Raw genomic sequence first — 24628 nt, forward strand, 5'->3', positions numbered from 1 at the left:
GTTGGGACATAGAAAGATGGGACCCATAAAGAGCATGAGTAGAGAATCCATAGGGATTGGTGAAAGAGGGTAGCATAAGCCACACTAGGACCTTTGATATGTTCTCCAGGCATGTTGTCACTGCAGGAATTGACTCAGAAGTGACATAAGGTCAATTCTATTTCTAAAAGACCCCTGATGTTGTTGCACAAATCAATCATGTAAGTAGGAAGGTGCTAGAAGGTCCTTGATACAAGCTGGGTGAAGAATGATGCTATCTTGGTCTAGAGTGACAAGGGAGAAGATTTGGTAGTTCTTATCAGAGATTCACTTTGGATGGTTTATAAGGAAGGGTTCTTTACTAGAGTAGAATTGAGGTGTGTGTGTGTGTGTGTGTGTGTGTGTGTAGTGGATTAATAAAACAGGGGCTGGATAGTTCACCAATGGCTGCATTCACACTGACGAAGATGAGTATATGTTAGGTGTTCAGTACACAGAGCTGGATAGCTCAGTAGTCCCAATATGGTGCTGAAACCTGGGAAGATGACAGGAGTAGTTGCTGGCTTTCATTCTATACTGGAGCCCAAAGAAACCGTGGTTTGATGGCAGCAGCAGCAAAAGAGATAGACACACCAGCAAGAAGTGAAGGCAGACATGCAAGTAGCAGAGACTTTCCTCCAAATTCTTAGGATTGAAGAAAAGTGCCATGTACGCTGGAGGAGGGTCTTCCCCATAGGTAAGCCTTCCTAGAAATGACCTCACAGATCTGTGCAGAGGCCTGGCTCTTAGCTGCTTCCAGATCTCATGTACTTGACAATCAATATAACTATTATAGATGAAGTGAAAGAGTTGGTGAAAAATAAGCAATGGCATTGACACTTCAATTGGTGTACAGTTGGTGGAGCAGTTCACAGCACACAGTGCAGAGGACCTAGCAGAGGATATGGTGTGTGGTGATCATAGACACTTGACTCCAGGGAGATGAGGAATCAGAAAGAAATTGAAGCTTCTCGTGTAAAAATGGGGTAGAGGTGTGTGGAGCAACCTTGGTGGGACAAGAGAACCAGAAGCAGGTGCAGCCATGGTCCATGGCTGATGTATTTCTGAGACATTAAACATGGTGCAGCAGAGGGAGACTTCTCTTGTCTCTTTGATATGTAGGATCCCTTCAGTGGGATAAGAGAAGAGAATCAGGGTTGTAGCCATACATCCTCACTCGTGATTTGCCCCTAATTCCTCCACCCCAGGAGCTCAGTTTGGGTGGATGCCAGGACTCTACATGGAGTTCTTAGATGTCTAATTTGTGTATTAGTAGAGCTACAATATTTTAATGAAATTTAAATGCAATGTGATCTTAAGGAACTGTCTGTGTTAACTACTTGTCTGTTATGCTAAAATACCCAGACAAAAGCAACTTAGGGAGAAAGGGATTGTTTTGACTCACAATGTCAGGTCCCTTATGGCATGGAAGTCATACAGGAAGAGCTTGAGGCAGCTAGTTACATTGCATCAGCAGTCAGGAGGCAAAAGATGATAAATGCTTGTGTTCAACTTGCTTTCTTCTTTATACTCAGTCCAAGATCCCAATCCATGGGAGGATCTCAACCACATTTAAGGCAGTTTTTCCCACTTCAATTAATCTCATCTAGATAACCCCTTACTTGCATGCCCAGAGGCTTCTCTCCTAGATAATTTTAGATCTTACCAAGTTGACAATCAATATTATTAATATATTAATATTAATATATTATTGTATATTTGTTGGTTCAAATTGACTTTCCAAGTCTGCCCCAGCTGTTTGTGTTGACTAGATGCTTTCCAGAACTCTCCTTAAGGGACAGGGCTTAGAAAGCAGGGGATGGGGGCTGGACTTACTTCAGGATTGAAAATCCAAATATTAGGGTAAGAGGCTAAATTTCACCATTGCAGTACCTGAACCAAAGTGTTGAAACCATCTGTGGATAGTAACATGCCAGCTAAAGGCTTGGAACTCTTAGCTGTCTCCCTCTCCCTATTCTATGAAATCCTCTGGTCCTGTGATAAATGTAGGCCACCTGCATCACAGTATTGCTGATAGGAGGTCCTTTATTTACAACATGGCCCAGTATGACAGATCTGACAGAGGGGGTTCATATCATTCAAATGTTGACCCCAACAGTATGATACTCCCCATTCTTGGCTCCAGTTTATATCAAGGGCCTGAATTAGTGCTACAAGGTTCTATAAACAGCTCCAGAGAGAATTTTTTATTTAAGTCAGCACATCTGTATCTGGGAGCTTACTGTTGCTCTGTTATAAGAGTCTGTTAACCCAGGCTTTTAAAGCCTAGCAAGTTATAGGAAAAAATGCATGTAAAATAAAATTAAATGTTCTGTCCTCCTAGACCCTTTCCTCCATGCCAAGGACCAAACCCAGGCCTCACACATGCCAGGCAAGAACTCTGCCACAGAGCTGTATCTCCAGCTCCTGGTGTATTGAGACAAGATCTATTTACGTAGCCCTGGCTGGCCTCAAATTTACTATATAGCCAAATCTGGCCATGAGTTTTCAGTCTTCTTCCCTCAGCTTCCCAAGGGAAAGGGTTAGATGTTGTGGGATATTTGTACACTGTGCGAGGATGTATTGTTGTGATTGGTATAATAAAGAGCTAAACAGCCAATAGCTAGGCAGGAAAGAATAGGCGGGACTTCTGGGCAGAGAGGAATCTGGGAAGTCACCAGGGAGACACCAACAAGACTCTGAAGAAGTCAGATGTACGGTACAGGGCAGAAGTAACCGAGCCATGTGGCAAAATGTAGATTAATAGAGACAAGTTAATTTAAGTCGTAAGAGCTAGTTGGGGAAAAGCCTAAGCTAAGGCCATGCTTTCATAGTTAATAATAAGTTTCCATGTCATTATTTGTGGGCTGGCGATCCCCACGAGAAAGTACTACTACAGTTAGAGTTTTGTACCACCACACTCAGTGGGCATAGGATAAAGTTACATTTTTTTAAATATGCCAAGAGTCCACACCCCCAAGAGGAGAAAAGGCAAGTACCACAGCATGTTCATGTTATAAGGAAACCGTGACAGCTGCAAAGAAAGCCCCTGAGAGATTGAGAGCCCAATAGTCATCTTTCTTGAGGCCACCAGAGTTCAAGGTGGCCAGGATATTGTGACTTATATTTTCTTCTGGAAACTGAAGAATTTGCTCCCAGTCAGCTTTCTGAAAGTCATCTTAAGAGAAAGAATCTGCCATGTCAGGACATAACAACTTGGGCAAAGGAGAATTTGGCTAGAGCATCTAGGATCCACTGTAAGTCAAGCATTTGGGTGCATGTAGCTTTCTGAGAGGTGACTCCAAGATGCCATGGAAGTGAGATGGAGAAGACAACAGGAGAAGCAGGACAACCAGGATACGACTCATTGTTAAGAGCCACCACCATGTCCTGCTGGGAGCCCAGGGAGGCAAGGAGAAGCTCCTCAGACTGACTCTGCCTGGGGGCTGGTGACAGCGCACGGTTCTCTCAAACTACCGAGGCCATGTCATGGAGGCCCTGGCCTGAAAAGCCTACAGGCTTCGATTAGGATAGTGTTTGTGTGTGCCTCAGTGAGACACTTCAGCATCTCAGTAGCCTTCAGCATCTATAGCCTTGAAGCTGTCTGAACATCGTCCTGTCCATCTTGACCCCCCCTGTGGTTTCTGAAGGTAAAGGAAGAACAAATGAAACTCGGCACTATTTTGCCCCTGGGTATTGAGAGCAAGGGTCTTGTGGTAGAAGCCATATATATCACACTGTATGGCCTCCTGTGTCTAAATCTTTGTGTCCAGATGATTCCTTAATAGCCCCTAGGAGCCCAGTTTAGCCACAAGTTAGATGCTGCAAGCAGAGAGGTCATCTCCAAGAGGGGCTGGTGAGACGTGGGAGACATGACGTCCAACGAACACAAGCGTGATCCACTCCTACGGAACACAACATCAGTGGGTATAGGTGGTCTCCCAAGCAGACTATGGCAGACTGGTTGATCTGATCAAGTGCCTGGACCTCTTCACGGTGCACAACATGATCTTAAAGAGAAAACCATAAGAAAAGACAGTGCTTAATAAAAGAGGGGGATAGTACATAGAGAAGAGGGTGAAACAATTAAGAGAGCAATACTAACAATGTTAACAGTAGGGCAAGTAGGATATTGATACTGAATGGAATAATAGTGAAATGTCCTGTAATTTAAATGCTCAGATGAATAATGAGGTAAGGATAATAGAAAGAGATTAAAAATAAATGCTAAAATAAACAAGCAAAAGCCCACAGCCAACAAAATTAAAAGGGAAGTCTAGAAGTGAAAGGCTGTATTTTAAATCTAAAATAAAATCCAAATGAGCATGCAAAAGTTAAAACAAGAGCAGGAATTGGAAATGAAATAAATATAGCCCTTCAAAATGATTAAAAAAAAATAAGACAAGATTTCACCAGCTCCCACTCCCACCTCCCCCACAGAACATCCTGGAATAATCTTGAGCAGTTATGGAAAAGGAAACTGAACAGAGGGGGAGGCCAGGAGCTTGCAGATTAGCAGATCCTCACCATTGGGTTAGGAGGAAGCAAGAAGTGGTATTGCAGAGTTCAGCTGCAAGGTGTGTTCAGAATGAGCCAAAGAAGGATGCAGAAGGAGAAGGCCAAAGATAAGACACAGGAGAAATCTCTAGTGTGAGCATTGATTCACCACAGTGTTCCGAGTCCCTGGTGCAGATGGCTCACGTTCAGAGATGACAACCTGATGGAGTGCGGGCATGCTTTATTTAGCCCCTGGAGGCAGAACGAGGTGTGTGAGTGTATGTGTGTGTGTGTGTGTGTGTGTGTGTGTGTGTGTGTGTGTGTGTGTGTGTCTGTTTGTCTGTCTGTCTGAGTGTCTGTGTGTTTCAATAATTTGTGATTGTAAAATAATCTTGGCTCTCTAGCTTTTCCTAAGTTGTTTGTTTCTTTGTAAGCCATTCTAATAAATCCCCCCATACACACAATGAGAAGGTATACCACTTATTCTTACTATTAAATGTTACCATTGCCATTTTGTGTAGCTAGAGTTTTCCTGCCTGGCCCACAGTCAGGACAAATCTCTGACACCTGCCAGTCCCACAGCCATTCAGACCCAACCAAATAAACACAGAGACTTATATTGGTTACAAACTGTATGGCCGTGGCAGGCTTCTTGCTAACTGTTCTTATATCTTAAATTAATCCATTTCTATTAATCTATACCTTGCCACGTGGCTTGTGGCTTACCAGTACTTTACATGCTGTTTCTCATCATGGCGGCTGGCAGTGTCTCTCTCACCCAGCTTCCTGTTCTCTCAATTCTTTTCTCTGTTAGTCCCGCCTTACTTCCTGCCTGGTCACTGACCAATCAGTGATTTATTCATTGACCAATCAGCAACACATTTGACATACAGACCATCCCACAGCACTTCCCCTTTTCTTTTCTTAAAAAGGAAGGTTTTAACCTTTACACATCTCCAAAGTCAGCTTGGTATATTTGGGAATTTGGGAGTAGCTTCTCTTACTACTTCCTGCTGGAGGGGGGCGCTGTATCTTATGGGGACACAAAGAATATTTTAGGGTTATGGAGTAGTCCATGAGGGTGTATCGTCTGAGCCAGTTGCCTTGAAACAGTTCTGGATGTTGGATCATCTGGGCCATGGTGTCATCAGAGACCTTTCAGGTGGTCTTGGCTGGTCAAACCTGATGTGTCTTAATCTGGAACAAATCCATAGCCTCTGGCTTTCTGTGGAAACAAAAGCAGAGCCTCCTTTCCAAAGCAACATATCCTTACATCCAAATTTTGAAGTCAAGGTACCTTTAAAATGTACATTTTGGCATAACTCAACAGCTTTTGTAATCAAATGTTTTTCTTTAGTTACGAATATCAAAGAGAACATAATCCAGATTCTCTGTGTGGTAGCCATCTTTACGTGGCTTATTTTTTTATATTAGCTTGAGCCTATTGCTTTAAACTGCAGCCTTCTAAGCCTGAAACGGCGCTGGTGCTATGGCTGCTGGCTCCGCCCACTTCAGCTTCCCAACATGGCGGTGATACGTTTTCTGCCAGCTCTGGGAGCCATCAACTCTCAGAAATAGTGGGTCTATGCTTCTATCAAAGCAGCGTGTAGCCCAGAAACCTCTTTTTTTGTTGTTGTTGTTTTGTACTAGCAAAGGTTAAATCCGCCACACAGCTTAATGTGCCACTTGCAGAGGCCTCATTCCTGCCATACTGCAGGTCGAGCATGTACGCCAGGAACCTGCCATAGTAGCTCAAACACACAGGCTGCAGCTAGCTTAAAAGAGACAATTAGGAGCTGTTTTTAGCTCCATTTTAGAATCTTTTTACTCAGGTTTTAGGTGGAAACTCTTGCCCCACGTTGGGTGCCATTTGTAGCTAGAGTTTTCCTGCCTGGCCCACAGTCAGGACAAATCTCTCTCACCCGCCAGTCCCACAGCCATTCAGACCCAACCAAATAAACACAGAGACTTATATTGGTTACAAACTGTATGGCCGTGGCAGGCTTCTTGCTAACTGTTCTTACAGCTTAAATTAATCCATTTCTATTAATCTATACCTTGCCACGTGGCTTGTGGCTTACCAGTACTTTACATGTTGTTTCTCATCATGGCGGCTGGCAGTGTCTCTCTCACCCAGCTTCCTGTTCTCTCAATTCTCCTCTCTGTTAGTCCCACCTTACTTCCTGCCTGGCCACTAACCAATCAGTGATTTATTCATTGACCAATCAGCAACACATTTGACATACAGACCATCCCACAGCAATTTTGAAATGTATTTCTAGGTGACTAAGTTTGCACTGTCATCATTCATCTCTTTAACAGCACAAAGAACTTAGGATCCTCTCCCCACTTTGTGTTCTTAGCCAGGGTTTCTGCTCCATCTAGATTTTACAACACAAGTTCATCTCTACGACGGCTGTTGGTGCTGTTTTCTGTTTTCAGTGCTCACTTAAGATAACTAGTATTCCTTGCTTGCTTCCCTTCTTCTACCTGTGTCTTGTCTTCACTTTCTGTGATGGGTTCTAATTTTGTCTGAGGAGCATCCTTTAATTATCCTAATGACAATTTTTAATAATCCTAATGACAGCCTACAAGTGGCTTTTTTCTTGGGCTCTGAACAAAGACATTTGTGAATGAAAGTTGAGCTAGATATAAAATTCTAGATTAAAAGTTTTTACTAAGGAACTTTTATATCATTTTTGAATTTCTTTCTTTGTGGATTCCTGCACATGTGTGTATAGTTTTTGTTGTTGAGAAGTGTACTCTTGATGTGTTTTTCCACATAAGAATTCAACATTTTCCCTCTGAGTAATATAACCCATTAGTCTGTGTTTTGATGTATACAGTGGGCTAGCTTTCCTTTGCATGATGTTGTGTTCTGAATCTGTAAAGTACATCTTCTATCAGTTCTGAGAAACTCTCAGATCTCTTCAAATGTTTCATTTCCTCCACCTCTGTGTTCGTTTATTCTGGAATCCCTTCTCTATTCTTTCAGAATTTTTATTGCTTGACTGAGGGACAGTCTCACCTCATCTTTCCACTGTTTGATGCTTCTTTTATATTTTATTCTAAATTCATGATTCTAATTTCTTAAGCCCCTCATCAGGTATTTCATGTTGCTTATTAATGAATTACTATTTGTGAAACTCAGCGTTTATTTTTATTTTAGGAATTTCCAATTTGGTTTGCCTGTGTGTGTGTGTGTGTGTGTGTGTGTGTGTGTGTGTGTGTGGTGTATGTACTTATGTGTGTCCAAGTGTGCACACCCATGCCCTTGGAAACCATAGATTGATGTTAGATATCCTTCTTGACTCTTATTCTGCACCCTGTTTTTAGAGAGAGACTCCCTAATTGAAGATGGAGCTCACTAATTTGGCTAGAGTGGCTGGTTAGCAAGCCCCAGCAATCCTCCTGGTTTTGCTCCCTCAGTTGTAGATTACAGACATATGACATCATATCCAGCTTTTTATGTGGATGCTGGAGCTAAAACTCAGGTCCCCATACTTGGGTAGCAATCAGTTTCAAGACTGTTTTTTGATGCTGCATTTTTACCTATTTGGATTTACTTCTTTCTTGCGTATCTTGAATATTCTAGAGCAGACTTATTTCATTCACTACCCTTAAGTTCTGGAAAGTTCTTCTGTCTGTTTCTGGATAAGTTTTAAAGTTTTGAGTTAAGACTGTCTTCAATGGAACTAAAACTGAAAATTGTCATTGGGATTTCTTGATGTCAGGGTGTGCTTGACAGATACCCCTAGGAATTACTCATTCAAGACAACCTTTTAGAGAGCCTCAGTGTGGGGTTTCCCAACTGAAAATGGCAGGATTTCAGACTGCAGAGCCACATGCTGTAGTGTTTCTAGCATAGAGATTTCTCCAGCCAGGCAAGTAAAACAATTTCCATTTTCTCTTCACTGCCCTAATGAGCAGTATCATTCTAGTCATCATGCCACTGGATGGCATGTTAGCGTGTCATTGGCAAGGAAGAGGCATGGGGACCACAGTGCAACTGCAGTACTTCCTGTGCAGAAATGCTGGTTATGGAAACTGCCATGTCCTGTTGGGACACTGCATCATTGGCTACATTTTAAAAGGAAATGTTTTCATTAAATTAAAAATCCTCATTTGGAAAAAAAGCTTAATTCTCTTGCTCTAGGCAGCAGGTAATCACGGGAGCTCTCTAGCTGGCCACGCCTATGTCCCAGCCCCTGGCTTCCTGCCTAAGGTCTGATTCACAGGGTCCTTGCTGCTGTCAGAGGGGTGACTCATCTCTCTATTCACTGTGGAGCATACCTCTCTACTCTTCCTTTTCAGACTAAAACACAGTCTACAGAGTTCACCCAATAGAAATCCAAGTTCCTGTCTGTTGGCATGTTTTGTAATGAAGTAAATTAAGGGGCCTGATGCTGAGCTGTACCTCCTGCCTTCCTAAAGGCCTTCCTTGGCCAGGGGGTCAGGCTTACCTTGAGTGGACTTGAGTTAGACAACACATTCTCTGGAGTTGGTGCTTCAGCCCAGTTTGTGTCCTTGACCTTCACTCCATCTTTGAAGGCCATCACAGGCTAGTAGAAAAATAATGGTACCATTACAGACTGGTAGCCAAATAATAAATGGCTATAGGAATAAATTGAAAATATTAGCACAGGAATGCTGGATAGCACTGAGAATCATTTTCTCATCAGTCGGAACTATGAGAAACTAATTTAAGCTACAGATATTTTCATGTTTCTCAGGCTGAGCAGGTCCTCTGTGTTCCATGTGACAGTCGAAGCAGGCTAAGCATTTACTACGTCAATGCCGTTCTAATTAGGAGGGGAATTCAACCCTAGCCCATGAAGTTATGTGTTTATTTCTGAATCTTCGTGATAAACAACTTGTAGTTTTGTATTGAACACACACATCTTATAGGAAAAACATAGAATAATGATTTCTAGTTTTATATTTTTGGTTTATTTGGGAAATCTGAGGTGAGGAAAAACCCATGACATAAGAAAAAGAACTAATTGTTATTTTGTTTTTGTAGCCCAAGGATTTCATCATCATCATTATTATATCACCATCATCATGAATTGAATGCAGGGCCTGCACTCCAACCACCTGAGCATTCTTTAGTAACATCATTTGTGATATGAATGAGAGACTGCCTGAATTATCATCTCTGCATTTGTTTATGTGAACTTGGGGAAGTGAGCTGCATGGGACTCTTGAAGCTTCCTTTACCCTTTCCCATGAAGTGGATCCTAGCCACAGCCAATTACATCCCAGGTCTGCCTTGAATATCCTCACTGTTGATACAGAAAGCCGCAGCCTCGTGGCCTCTTTGATCTTTGGGTAATTTATATTCTTCATGAAACTGTGTCCCTTGGAAATGGAAAACCTTCATGTGCCGTGGACATCCTTGTACACACACACACACACACACACACACACACACACACACACACACCTCACCAGTGCCACAAAAACACTGATAAGATTGTTGTAGATTACACCCATTGAGTAACTGATGCAGACTTGGAGATTTCCTACAGTCTCTGGCTTTATTTCCCATTTACTCTGTTTCCTGTTTCATATGTGATTTTTCCAAGTCCATCATGTACTTTTTTTTTCACATCCTGGGGCCTGGCAATCTTCATTCTAGCAAGTTCTCCAGTTAGCCTGATGCACACATACATCTGAGACCTAGTCTTTAATGAATCTTAGCTGAGAACAGTTCTTCGGTCGCAGCTTCTGGGTGTGATTGTACCCCTTCCATTAATTGTCTGTGTGGTACAGGGGCAATCTTTGGAGATTTTTCCTCCAAGCCAACAGTGTCTCACAAAATCCAGGCTCTAATTTTGTAGCAAGAGGATCATTCAGAACATCTAATCAACTTTAATGCCAGAAGTAATAGTCTGCCTGTTGAGTGTTTAATTTTCTCCAATGTATTTCTTTATTTCTAAAAGTCTGTATCTTCTATTTTTAGACACATTCAGCATTGTTAGCGTGTCGTTTTATCTGATGGTGTCAGCATCTGCAGCCTTTGTGCTTCTGATTTGTGGTGTTTTGCTTATCCTTGCTAATTGCATCTTATTTCCTCTTGCATTTAGACTTGTCTTGGTTTGCTCTTGATGCAATCACAAAACACCACAGGTTAAGTAATAACTAATACAAATTTATTCCTCCTAGTTCTAGAGGCTGGGAAGTCCATTATGCCATTACCTTGGGGATTAAGTTCTATCATATTTATGTTGGAAGGGGACAATTCATTCAAACCATGGCAGTATTTCCCTCTCTTTAATTTTAAACCCAGGTTCCTTCCATCTATGGAGAATTTCTGAGGCCTATCTCTAACATGCATTTTTCTAGGAGTTTGGTTTTGTTTCTGCCATGAACTGGGAAGGGGATTCCTGGCCAAAATTTTTCTAAAAACTGAGAATGTGAAGATCTCTGAGAGACTTCCAAGTAGAAATTCTCAGAAGAGAAGCTCCAAGGCTTTCCCCTCAAAACTAGCTTTGCCCATGAGAATGTTATAGACCGAATGGTCTGGAGTGCTCTTCTCTCTCTCCCTTGATGGGCAGTGACAGCCTCGCCTTACTGGCATGCTAGGAGCATCAACAGTAGTACAGTGAGTGGTGCACAGTGAGTGGTCCACAAGATAACAGGGAATGTGGTCAGAAATGGATAAAGGTTTTCTATTAAAGGTCAAATTGTAAGTATACTAAGCTTTGCAGGTAATAAGGTTTCTAGCATAACTGTCCTTGTGAGGAAGCTGCCATAAATAACTGGGAGTGAGGTGTTGTGAATATAGTCTAATAAAAGTTTGTTCACGGACACTGACATTTGTATTTCATGGCATTATCACGTGCCATGGAGAATTCTTTCCTTCCACCATTTGAAAATGTAAAATCCATCTCCATCTTCTGGGCTTTACAAACACGGGTTGGTACTAGGTGTTTAGCCCGTGAGTGATAGTTTGCAAAATCCTGGTGATGTGACGGTGTTTGTGATGGTAGTGGTGGTGATTATGGTATGCTGGGGTGCTAGAGATGATGATGGTGTTGGTGAGAATGGTAATGGTAGTAGCCCACTGGAAGGGAGGATGATAATAGCAGTAATGTGATGGTGATTGCAGAGTCACTAAGCAGTGATGGTGGTATGGGTAGCATCCCTAGGGGTGGTGATAGAGGTGGTCCTCGGAGTGGTACTGAGGCTGGTGGTCATGTTGATACTGCTTGTGACAGTGGTAGTCATGGTGATGATGGTGGTGGCACTTCTCATGGTAGTGATAAGTTATGCTCATGGAGGTAGTAAGGGTGCTGGCACTGATTGGCATGTGGTACTGCTGGTGATAAAGAAACCTCCTCTGCCCACATCTTCCTTACAAAATGCCATGCTGATGGAATTGTTAATCATTCTGATTTTGTCTGTTCCTATTGCATACATGTGTTGAAATATCACACTGTGCCCCACACATTCTCGTAGTTATGTGCTTATACAATTTTTAAGTTGCTTGAGGAGACAGGAGAAATGTAGAGAATCACAAAGCTATGGGGAGTTAGAACGACTTTTAAAAAGCAGCAATGGCCCAAATATGCCAAGTGTCCTTATTTCAGAATCCTATCATAACTGCTAGATTTCTCTGACCATTAACAAATCAGGTTAAGAATGAATAGAGACAGCCCCAATGGTGCTACACTTCACTCTCCAGCAGAAGTTTGGGTTCACCTCTGAGGAGGAAATACCAGACCACATTGTCTATGTCATTTCAAGGCAAGATGCTGTTCAGATGTTGGTCCTGATGCTTCATTAACTGTCACCCCTGCTGAATTATAGCCTTTTCCATTAGTTTGTACTAGAGGCAATTTTTAATAATAATAGCACTAATAATAATAATAACTGACATGGCTTTGAATACTTCATTGGCAATCCCTACTGCCAAGTCCCAGGCTTTTCCATGTATTTGTACTAAAGGTGAATTTTCCTTTTTAATTTTCTTTTTATTAATGATTTATTATTATTATTATTATTATTATTATTATTATTATTATTTTACAACCTAACCAAAGTTTCCCCTCCCTCCTCTCCTCCCAGTGCCTCACCCCACCTCCCCTCTGCCCTCCCCATCCACTCCGCCTCTGTTTCTATTCAGAAAAGGGCAGGCCTCCCATGGGTATCAATCAAACATGGCATATCAAGATGCAGTAAAAACCAGGCACCTCCCTCATATTAAGGCTGGACAAGGATTGTTGAATAAAGATTTGCATTTTTTTTTTCTTTCAGCATGGGTATTGTCTGCTTAGCTGGAGGGGAGCTGGCTATTTACACACAAGACTCCTAGCAGTGCCGGGCTCAGGAGCAACTGGCACCTGGTGCCCTTTGAGTGCTTTGCTTAATAGAGCAGTATGAGAAGGGATTAAAAGTGTTGGGAGCTATCCCTGCCCATTACACACCCAGGGCCCTGGCTCAGCTAATCTGCAATTACTTTCATTTCCTCCCTCAGTTTCCTGGGTTGTTCTTACCTTCAGCTTCTGCTTGGGAAGCTGCTCCAGAGGTTGAGTTTTGTCCACAGAAATCTCTGTTCTAAAGGTTCCTGTCAGTAACAGAGATCTGAACATTAGATAGACTTTCTAACTTTCGCCGAATCCCTCACACAAATAACTCATCAGAGCACCGGTGCAGGCTGTCAACCAAGAAAGGAAGGAGACCAACTAGATCAACCAAGAAAAAAACAGAGAAAGAGGGGGAAATACAGATATTTCTAAACCTAGAATTTTTGATATCTTCAGAAACAAAGGAAAAGTCATATATGAGTTTTGGTGACTCTGTCTTTACTTTCTTATTCATGCCTTTGTTTGAAAACAATTATTCTTGCAACACTGATTTCCAGAATGTTTATTTCTTCTTGGTGTTTCTTCAGAGCATAACTTTCTATTGAGCATTAGATCCATGTGCAAGAAAACCAAACTTGGAACATATAATTTTGATTTCTACACAGAGGGGTCCTGTTTAATTCTGCCTTATCCATGATGTAGCATGCTTCCCTGACAGGCTGGCCTGCAGGAGGGTTGCATGCTGGGTATGTGTGAGGAGAAAATGCTGTTGGTGTGGAAGGTAGAGAAGAGGCTTCAACAAGGGCTACCTTATGTCTGCAAGAATCTCGCTCCTTAAAGTCACTTGGCACTTGTGGTGTCTGGGTTTTCTGTTTCCCACGGAGGCCGTGCCTGGTAGGGATGATGTAGTCCTGCCAATGTTTCAGAGACACGCTCCTCCCCAGCTGAGTATGAAGTCTGTCTCCTGTGTTCCATGTCATTCCTTCATCCCGAAGGTGTCTACTGAGAGTGTTGCAATATTGTTTCCTTTTAAAGATAATTTTATTCTAACTGTATGCCTACCAAAGGAAAGAATTATTTTCTCAGTCACTTACCAGAAGACTAAGATTGTAATTAACTCCATGTTATTTGAGGATTTAATGATAATAATTAGCATATCCCCCCCAAATGAAAGCTGCAACCAAACACAATGTGTGCATACAATGAGATACTATTCAGCTTTAAAAGGACCAAAGGGCTGTAGAATGATCCACACTGAAAGCAACATGCTAAAGGGAAGAAACCAATTACAAAAGGTTTGCATGATTCTGTGGGTGTGAAATGTCCATTATAAGCAAATCTAGAGACAGGAAAAAAGAGTAGCAATGGCCAGGGGCTGGGGAAAGGGAGTGAGATAGCCCGTTGGGTGTGCTGTGTTGGGAATGCTATAAATTAGTGGGGAGAGGTGCACAGCTCTTAATAGTCCATGCCTAGACTCAGGACTGTACTTTAAAAGTTAGCTAAGCTTTGAGACTCTTGAATTCTGTCTCAATGGAGCTGCTGTTTTAAAGAGAACAAGAACTAGGGATGTGATTCAGAAGTGTAGAACAGCCTAGAATCCCTAGCACTACAGACAAGAAGTGAATGCAATTGTTAATCGTATTAGTTTGTTATTTGGGGCCTGTAATGAATACTTGAGGCGGTCTATGAAAAGAGGTTTTATTGAACTCAGTTTTGGGGACCAAACACTGTGTCACAGAATCTTTCAAGAGCCACTTTTGGCTATGTCACCTCATAGAAGAGTGCAATAGTGAGAGAGGAAATGAAGGGATGAGGGTTGGGGGTGGCCATCAAAGATAGAAAATCAGAAAGTTGATGGGCCTGGCTCAAGCTTTTAATCCCACCGCACCCCTGCCTTCTTCTCTTCCCTTTTTTCCTCCTTTCTTTCCTCTCTCCTTTCTTCCCCAGGGTCACCTCCCTTAGAGTACCTTCTTGTCTCCCCAGGGCGCTCTGACTTGACCTAAAGACTGCACTAGGCCCCACTTCTCAAAAGTGTAGCTGGAGAATTTCTCTCCAGCTCCCGCCAAGTCCCGCCAGTCCTGGGAGCCCATTTGTAAAATAAACACACAGACTCTTACATTATTTAAACTGCTTGGCCATTAGCTCAGGCCTATCATTGTCTAGCTCTTACTCTTATATTTAGCCCATTTCTATTAATCTAGACTTTGCCACGTGGCTCGTGGCTTATCAGTACCTTACATCTTCCTTGTCCTGGCAGCAGCTCCAGGCACTCTCTCCCTTCCTTTCCTGTTTCCTCAATTCTCCTCTCTGTTAATCCCACCTATACTTCCTGTTTGGCTATTGGCCAATCAGTGTTTATTTATACAGAGCGATATCTACAGCACAAAAGTTCTCCCCCCCATGCTCAAAAGACCAGACTCCCCATACATAACCCTGGGGACAAACTACATTCAAATCCGGGGGCCAATTCAAGTGTCTGTCCCACAGGTGCCTGAAAACATTCATTATTTCAGCAGAGTTGGGGGCTACTCTCAGTCCCACAGCTTTTCAGTCTGAGGGCCAGTGAGGTGGGCTAACCTGGTCTGAGCAGTCCCAGGCTGTTCAGCTGCATCTTCAGAACAGTGAGACCACACCTTGGCATCACATGTACCTGGGTTGGTTCCAGTCCCACTGTCCCTCTTGCTAGCCAGAGTATTTTTTTTTTTTTCAGCATTTAGATCAACAACTGTCATGTTGAGGCCTTTGTAGAATCTGAAAGACACTGCCAGGGCCACAGGGAGGCTGCATCCCACAGGTGCCCAGAGGCATTCATTATTTTAGCGTTCAGTGAGCTGTGTTTTCTCTTGTGCCTTAAGGCCAGGAGAAAACTGTTGCCCAACCCTTTGCGAGAGAGTGCATCTTTCAGAGCAGGCTTAATTATTCCACCTTCTGAGACTGCTTTGTGGAACCAGAATACCAATTTATCAATTAGTGATGAGGAACTGTCCTCTTGGGGACCGAGGGCACAAAGACTGTGTGACCCCATACACCCTTTCCCTGTAATCAACAGTTTATGAATTTGCAGAGAAAAATTAACCATCTTGCAGACCTGGTTCTGATTTTTGTGGTAAGATGCCAACACATTCTCCTTCCCCCTGCAGGCCAGTGTTCTTGCTTCTGTTTAAACTTCTGTGAGGTGCCTTCTGCTTGGCTGTGTCAGGGTGGCTACTTCTCCAAGCCTTTGGTATCTGTACACATACCGGCCGTACAGAATTTGTGATTATGCCGCCTAGACTTGTAGGCCAGCCATCTAGTCCCTGGGGCTTGTTCTCCAAAAGGCAAGCTCTGTGAGCAGCTCTACTTCCTTCCTTCCTTCCTTCTTTTATTAATTATTTATTTTACATCCTGATCACAGCCTCTCCTCCCACTCCCTCCCCACCTCCTCACTTCCACCCCCCATCCACCCCTCTTTTGTAATCACTCAGAAAGGGGCAGGTTCCCCAAGGGCTTCAGCAAAACATAGAATATCAAGCTGCCATACTACCAAGTGCCTCCCCCTGTCAGGGTGGGCAAGGCAATCCAGTATAAGGAGTAGATTCCCAAGAGCCAGCCAAAGCACCAGGGGCAGCCCTGCTCCCATTGCCAGGAGTTCACCATAGAGACCAAGCTACTCAACTGTCATATATATATATATATATATATATATATATATATATATATATATATATAGAAGGTCTAGGTCAGTCCCATTCAGGCTCTCTGGTTATTGGTTCAGACTCCATGACTTCCCATGAGCTAGGCTAGTGGTTTCTGTGGGTCTTCCTCCAATGATCCTGACACCCTTGTTTCCCACAATCCCTCCTTCTTCTCCTCAGCAGGACTCCCTAAACATGGATCCAATGTTTGGTCATGGATCTCTGATCCATCAGTCACTTGACGAAGGCTTTCTGATGACAACAAGGGTATTCGCCAATCCTATCACAGAGGATGGTCATTTCAGACTGTGCATACATTGCAGCTCTAGTTTCTGTTGCAAAACACTACAGTATTTGTAAAGAAAAGAGATAAAATTAAGAATAATTTTTAAAAGAGGTGAATTTCTGCTTACATTTCTAGCCCAAGGTAGAGGAGACACATCTTTCTGGCAGAGTCATAAAGTAACACAGAGCACCCATCACATGGCAAGGTACACAGTGTGTATGAGTTGAGTCAGTGTGAGAGTGTGTGGATTTGTGCGTGAGTGTACAAGGGTGTTAGAGTATATGTTTGTGTATGAGGTATATGTATTCGAGGGTGAGTCAGTGTGAGTGTGTAAGTGAGGGTGTGTTTATATGTATATCATTGTGTGAATGAATGTGTGAGTGTTAGAGTTTATATTTCTATGCGATATGTGCATGCAGTAATGTGTGTGACTGTAAGAGTGTGAGTATGGGAGACTGTGTAAGGACATAGAGTATGTATGCATGAGAATGTGGTAAAGAGTGTATGGGAGCTCTGTGAGTCTGAGCGAATGAATATGTATGAATGTGTGGGAATGAGGGTATGTGAGTGAGACTGAGTGTAAGTAAGAGATATGTGTGTTTGAGGGTGTTAATGTGAATATGTGTGACCCTGTGAGTCTAAGTGTGCAGATATGTATGTTTGAATGGTTTTGAGAGAAAGTGTGTGTGTGTGCGTGTGTGTGTGTGTGATGGTATTTGTTTGGGTATATGTGCATGTCCTGGAATGTCCCTTTTCTTACAAAGCTGTCAAGGCTTGATCACAAACCTTCACTCTAACAACATTCTACTCTTAATTCCCTTCCTAAAGTCCCTTTGTGGTGATATTTTAATTGTGCTGAAATGTGGTTTTATTTGTATGTTAAAGTTTGCCTGGAGATCAGAGGTCACTCAGCGAGGTCACATAGCCATAAACAGATGTCAGGAGGTGGTAGCACACGCCCTTAATCTGATCACATGGCAGGCAGAGTCTCTGTGTGGTCAAGGACACAGCCAAGCATGATGACGTGAGCCTTTAATCTCAGTACCAACCATGGAGACCTGGAGGTCTGTATAGACAGGCAGTGACAAGGAAGTCATGTGGCTGGTCTTAGAGCCAATGAGAAGGCAGAACAGAAAGGCAATAAAAACACAGGTTAGACAGGAAGAAGCTCTCTGGGGAAGAGACGGCGGCGAGATGGTAAGATAAGGTAGTCTTGGCTCTTCGCTAGTTCCCTGATCTCTTTGGCTATTACCTCTGTATTTGGTTCTGTGTTTCTTATCTAATAAGACTGTTTAGAAATTCGTCTACATCACTTTATACTCCCCCTATTCCACCCTATAATGTCTCACATTGGGAACAAATAATGTAGGTTCCAGAAGAGGTGAAAGCTATTTAAACTTCTGCACCCTGAGATAAGAATTTAGAAGGGTCTAGGGAAGCAAGGTAAAGAGAAACTCTGAGTCATCCAGTAAATGATCTCTAGGGAGCTGAGGCTCAGGTCCCTGGAAGGCCAGTGGGAGCATTACCATACTCTAGGGATACTGGTGCTGGGCCATTTATCCTTTGGCTAGATGAAACTACAGGAGACACCATGATCAACTTTCCCTGTCTAAGGGTCTAATCAGAAGCAAGAGTCTTCACCCTCCCTTCCTTTATTACACACTGAGGAAGATCTGGGCCTGGGGTGTAAGGCCTGGAGATAACAGGATGATGCTCCTGCCCTCATCTCCACCCCCTCCTTTTTCTCCTCCTAGCCTGTGTGTGATCCAGCTGTCCTGGCCTTTTTCCTGTCTGTTCTCTGCCTCAGGGCCCTAAACATATGGCATGGATCATGCCCTTCTCTTTGTGACCAAACTAACTCCACCCAACCCTTCAGGGCTTTCCTTAAATGCAAGATCTTTATCCGAAAACTAGGTCACTGCCCACATGCTTCTTCCTACCAGGCACATTTCACCTTGTCCCTAGCTCTCATCACACCCCAGCACTTAGGTAAACCTGTCTTTCTCCTATGCTGTGAGCAGCATCCCAGCCAAGGTGTCCATGATCCCTAATCCTGCACATTTTCTCAGTTGGTGCCACTAGATGCTTGTCAAGTGGATACATGATTGTGCCTGCTCTGTCCTTGCCACATGCTGATGATTTGATGCATGGCCATTTCCTTCCTTCACCTGTTTGTGAGGGATAACCTGGAGTCCCCATTTTGACCCTTTTACTGATGAACTTGCATTGGTAATTGAGTCTAGCTGCACTATGAGGAGCTGGCTGGGTCCTTATGAAGCCCATTGTCCTCAAAGACTGTCTTTGACTTGCCTTAAGAGATGATTCCTGTTTGCAGGTTGGTGGCCTCAGTTCAGCTTTAGAAAGCTTCTAAAATCAGCACTTCTATGGTCTTTAGATATCATCAGCCTTAAATAAACTGGAGATTTGATGATGCTGTGTTTAAATGTGGTTCGTTCCCCAAAGGTTCATGCATGGAAGTCCTTGCAAAGATCCTTTTATCAGAGATACTAAAGTGACACTAATAGGCCAGGCCTAGAGGAAGGTAGTTAGGTCACAGGGGTTCTGCCCATATAAACAGATCAATGCTGTCTCTTGGGAACGGATCAAGACTGGATCAGTTCTTTCAAAAGCATATTGTAAAGCCAAACCACCCTGTGTGCTTGACCCTTCCATGCCTTTTTGCTTTCACCAAGAGGCTGACATCATGATATTTGGACCCTTTAGACACCAGAGTCATGAGCCACACAAACCTCTTTTTACAAGCTATCCACCCTCAAGTGTTTTACTGTAACCACACAAACCAGACTAAGATGAATAGATCACCTCCTTTCCTAATCAAGTTCATAGTGGCTTGATGTTCTCTGATGGCATGTGTGCCAACACCTTGTTGATGAAAATTAAATGGCAGCTTTTGTTGCCAACGGCAAATTCTAGGAGATTGCTTGTTCTAGGAGATTGTATAGTGATATGCTTCCTGCTAAGAAATGCAGAACCTCTGGCTAAATAGATTCTTTGGAAATGAAAGTTTTATTTATGAATCAAGAGAGGCCACTAGATTTCACAGTGTAGTCCGAGATAGGTGATCTATCGCACAGCTCTATGGACCACTTATTGAACAAGAGGTTTTTCTTCATTGAATAAGAGGAATGCTCCATTTTCATCAGTAAAGTTCTTGACACACTTACTGTGAGATCCATTGTTGACTATCATCGACCAAAGATTGCTTATTACTCTTCAAGCACTTATGGAGCAAGGTGAAGGATGTAGGGCCGGTCATGGGAAGTGTGAAGGTGGCTGAAAGGGTGGGTCTGACTAGGGAGCTGTGTCTAGGAACATGGCAGGCACATTGTAACAACTTGAGTGGGACATTGTGAAGCCCTTGATGCTTGTCTCTCCTTTGAGAGAAAGTGATGGCTGAGGTGGATCACATGGCAATTACTGGGCAGAAAGAAATGGCCTGGGAATTACTGGATGGCAGATGAAGGCAGGGTGGTAGATTCTCCCAAGAGAATCTCTCATACTCAAAAGGCCAGTTTGAAACAGATTCCTGCTCCAGGAAGAATGAGCAATGGGCATTCTGAATCTCAGCCCATGAGATAGAGTTGGAGGGAGATAAAGTTTAATTTGGGGCCTAGAAATGCAGTCACCATTCAAGAGAGTCTCTCAGAAGATCCTATGCCAGCAGGGACTTTACACCCACAGCCCTCCGGAAAGAGACGGTTGGCTTGATGGCCAATGACCCCAAATGTCATTGTTCATATATTTTTTAAATGTGCCAACATGAATAAATCTAGAGTTCTTTTATAAACATCTCTTCTGTTAATTATATTTTGATGAATTAAAAGTAACTCCCCCAACACAGAGAGAGAGACAGAGAGGCAGAGAGGTAGAGACAGAGGGAGAGAGAGACACACAGAGAGATGGGAGGAGAGAAGAGGGAGGGAAAGAGAGAGACCTGTCCTGTACAGGACAGGAACAGGAGCATCCGATTACCATATTTCTGATTTGAAAAAAAAAAAATCTGACCAGCTGGGCAGAGTGAGCTGAGTCTATATGGCGTCACCAGGACCAAGAACAGGTCCTTGTCCCTGAATGGCATCCAAGGGATGAAGCACAGGAAATGGCATTTGAAATTAAAGACAGAAGGAGATCTATGTGGAGAAAGAGTCTAGGTCTAGACTAACAGCAGTAGAAGCATCTAGAATAAATGACCAAATAAGCCACAAAGAAAACAAGCACAGGGGAAATGGAGGGGGTCAGAACTCTGCCTCTGTCCATTCAGGTGTGTTCTGTTGCCCTTTGTTGCCTTTTATTTTGGTGGGTTTCTAGGGCAGGAAATTCATAACAGGTTTCCAACGATTCTTCAGAAGCAGTCTCAGGTAAACAGTTGCCTTACTAACCTTAGTAGAAACTGATTGGGTTGGACTAGCTATGCTTTGAGTTTGTCTGTTCTGAACTGAGCCTGTAACTCTGAGCCAGTGCACCATGCCTGCCTCCCACACCAGGAGCCTGTCCATGACAGAGGACTGAAGAAACTAAACTTGGTCTTGCCAGCAGGTAGTTTTGTTCCCTAGGGAATAAGGGCAACTGGAGGAGACTCTTTGGCTTGCCTCATCATGACTTCTTTTCACATAGGTGGGACACACAGCATGAAGCAACATTGCTGTGGCTCTCTTGGGTCATGTAAAATCTTGTAGGATATTCTGTGTTTCTGAAGTCAGCTGAGTAGTAGAGATGGTATTATTGTGGAGTACCAGATCTGTATTGGTATACTTTTCCTGGAACTCATTCCCCACACTGCTCACAGACCCACAGACTTGAATGGCCTTTGTGATGAGTGCATCTCACTCAAAAACCTTTGCAATTCACTGGTTGTCTCTTTACACAGGGACTCAAGAGCCCCCAAGTAGAGATAGGGAGACAGTTTAGTAATAAATTCTCTAGGATGCACCAGATTCAAGCTTAGATACCCAGCACAGAGAAACAAACAAGTAAAGGCCTCATAGAAGACCCTACCCTTCCTCCTTCATGTCTAGGTCCTCTCTCTACTTACCTACTGCCAGTACCCCCCCCACACACACCTGCTGGCTTTGGCCTAATGCTGCTCCTTCTGCCTGCAGTGTCCCTTACACACACAGTTTCACTGAGTGGTGAAAGATCTTCTTTATTATAGAAAATTGCAGACATACATAGAACTAGAGAGAATTATGTAGCAGCAAACATATCTCATCGACCAATTTCATGAATTCTCAATTCATCACCGGTGTTATTTCATTGTCAGTACTCACCTCTTCTATCTAGATTATTTTAAAAGCAGTCCCAGGCATCTTAGCTATTAATAATAACTATTAGTAGACTACATCTTGGGGCTGGAGAGATGGCTCAGAGATTTTTTTTACTGTTCTTACAGAAGATCCAAGTTTAGCCTACTTACATCTTCCTGCAACTCCAGCACTAAGTGATCCGGCCTCCTCTTCTGGCCTCTGGGGACACCTGAATTCTCATTCATATGCATATAACATGCACATAATTAAATAATAAATCTTTCAAAAATGCATTGGACCTGAAGTGTTTCAGATTTCACATTTTTCTTCTTTTTATTTTTAAAACATTCATGCATGTGTTCAATGCATATTTGATAATTTCATACTTGTATATCTTGTGTTTTGTTCAGATTCAGGCTCTCTCTTGCTTCCCTCCCTCCCTCATTTATTAGACTCTTTTTTCTTTCTAGCTAGTCTCACTCTTATTTACATGTCTTCTGGGAGCAAGAGAGGTGGTTTTCCCCAGGGAAGAGCACACCAATTGGTTGTCTAGTACCAGTCATCCCTGAAAGCATTCATACATGCAGCATTATATGGCCAGAGTGGGTTATATTTACTATATATAATATAAATATTTATATAAATACAATATGTATTTATATTATGCATGTCATAATAACCAATGAAAAAAGAGGCCATGAATTTTAAGGAGAGTGGGGAGTGGTATAGGGGAGGGATTGAAGGGAGGAAATGTAAGGAGAAAATACTGTAATTATGGTATAATCTCAAAAAAAAGAGTAAATAATCAACTATAAAACCAAACAACTTGTCACATGATTACATTGCTACAGATTAGTGCAAGCTGCCAGGCGGTGATGACACACGCCTTTAATCCCAGCACTCGGGAGGCAGAGCCAGGTGGATCTCTGTGAGTTTGAGGCCAGCCTGGTCTGCAGAGCAAGATCCAGAACAGGAACCAAAACTACACAGAGAAACTCTGTCTCAAAAAAAAAACCAAAAACAAAAACAGAAAAAGAATAGTGCAAGCCCCCTACCCATACTTACATAGCTCACCTAGCCTTAAGCCTTCATGTGAAGACTGAGATGCAGAAATCATATAAGAATGTAGGTTGTGGTTCAAAAGGCATGTATTCTGCTGCGGTTTCTGGTCTGTATGTGTCCTATGTGCATAAGTGTGGAGCAGGGGATAGTCTCAGGACCCAGTGTGTTCTAAGTGTGCTTTGTCTGCCTGAGCTATACCTCAGCTCTTTTACATTTCTAACCAACTCCCAGGAACCATTGAGTCTTCTGTGTGTCAACAACACTTTGAGCAACAAACTACAGGGATGATGAAAGAAATGAAGCCATATCTGCCTCAAAGCACCTTAATATTGAACCCACCTCTAGTGCATGGCCAACTCAGGGAGACAACACCAGGGCTTACTCTAATTGCATAATTCTGAAGACAGTTTGCTTCAATACACAGTCCCTGACTCCATATGTGCCTGCTCCATACCTTGTGCAAGAAAGGGAAAATGCGCCACTGATTCCTTGGTCGTAACTTCCTGTCTGGGTAGAAGAAGGATGCTGACCTCAGCAGCTGTCAAACTGGCACAGAAGAATGCAACGGGAATCATAAGGGGAAAAAGTCAAGAAGTAGTGATGGGCACTCACCAGCCAATGGAAATGTTACTTCTGGTTGTCCGAAAGCATGCAATTCAATGGAAGAAGCTGAAAGGCCGAATTTGAACCAATGCAATCAGTGTTTGCTAGAAAGATATTTACAAGGTCTGGGTAGATGGAACTCAGGCTGAGAAGCTGGGTCTTCAAGATTTCTCTAGGCTTGCTAATACACCCACCAGACCACAATGATAACAAGGGACTCGGTCAGCAGGGCAGGCCAGGTCCTACTCTGTAGAAGGAGAAAGATGGGACCAGAAATACCTCAGAAGCACCTTGTGAGTGCCTGAAAAACATGAAGCATAGAGGTGGTCCTCAAACAGGTTACCCTTGGTATATTACAGTCACCCCTACAAAATCTCTCATCAAGCAATTTAATTCAAGATTTTAGTTCCCAAATAGGAATAACATCTCTGGAGATAGACATGTCAAGCCTGCATAAGCAGAGGTGACGGTGCATTGTGACCCCTCTCTAAACCGTACATGGTTTCACATTAATAATTCCTATTATCTCTCGGGGCTTATGCTGTAGTTTGACCTCGCTATTTGAACCTGATCTCAGAATTTTCAATTAGTCACAAAGGTCCTCTCCACCACTCTTCCTTTCATCAGAGTGCAATTTTAGAATATTGTATTTACCACCACATACAATCAAAAGTCTATAATTAGAAAATACTTAAAGGTTATAGAAAATGTAGTGCTAGAGGAGCTCGAGATGAAATTTTGTGCGGGTATCCATATTCATGTGCATGTCTGCATACGTGTGTGCATGTGCTTGAAGGTCAGAGCTTGCTCTCACATGTCTTCCTCAAGCATTGTCCACCTTAGGTTTTTGAGACAGGGTCTCTCATTGAACCTGGAGCTTGCTGATTCAGCAAGACTGGCTGGCCAGCCAGC

General features: G+C 42.9%; 1 protein-coding gene across 2 annotated transcripts in view; it reads left to right on the plus strand.

Moving 5' to 3' along the window:
• The window catches only part of Syndig1 (synapse differentiation inducing 1), a 164809-nt gene that overhangs the window by 37944 nt on the left and 102237 nt on the right, over nucleotides 1–24628 (plus strand). The gene's annotated exons all lie outside the window — the stretch shown is intronic.

Source organism: Peromyscus californicus, unplaced genomic scaffold (assembly GCF_007827085.1).
Source record: "Peromyscus californicus insignis strain IS unplaced genomic scaffold, ASM782708v3 Scaffold_7__1_contigs__length_154581171, whole genome shotgun sequence".
NCBI lineage: Eukaryota > Metazoa > Chordata > Mammalia > Rodentia > Cricetidae > Peromyscus > Peromyscus californicus.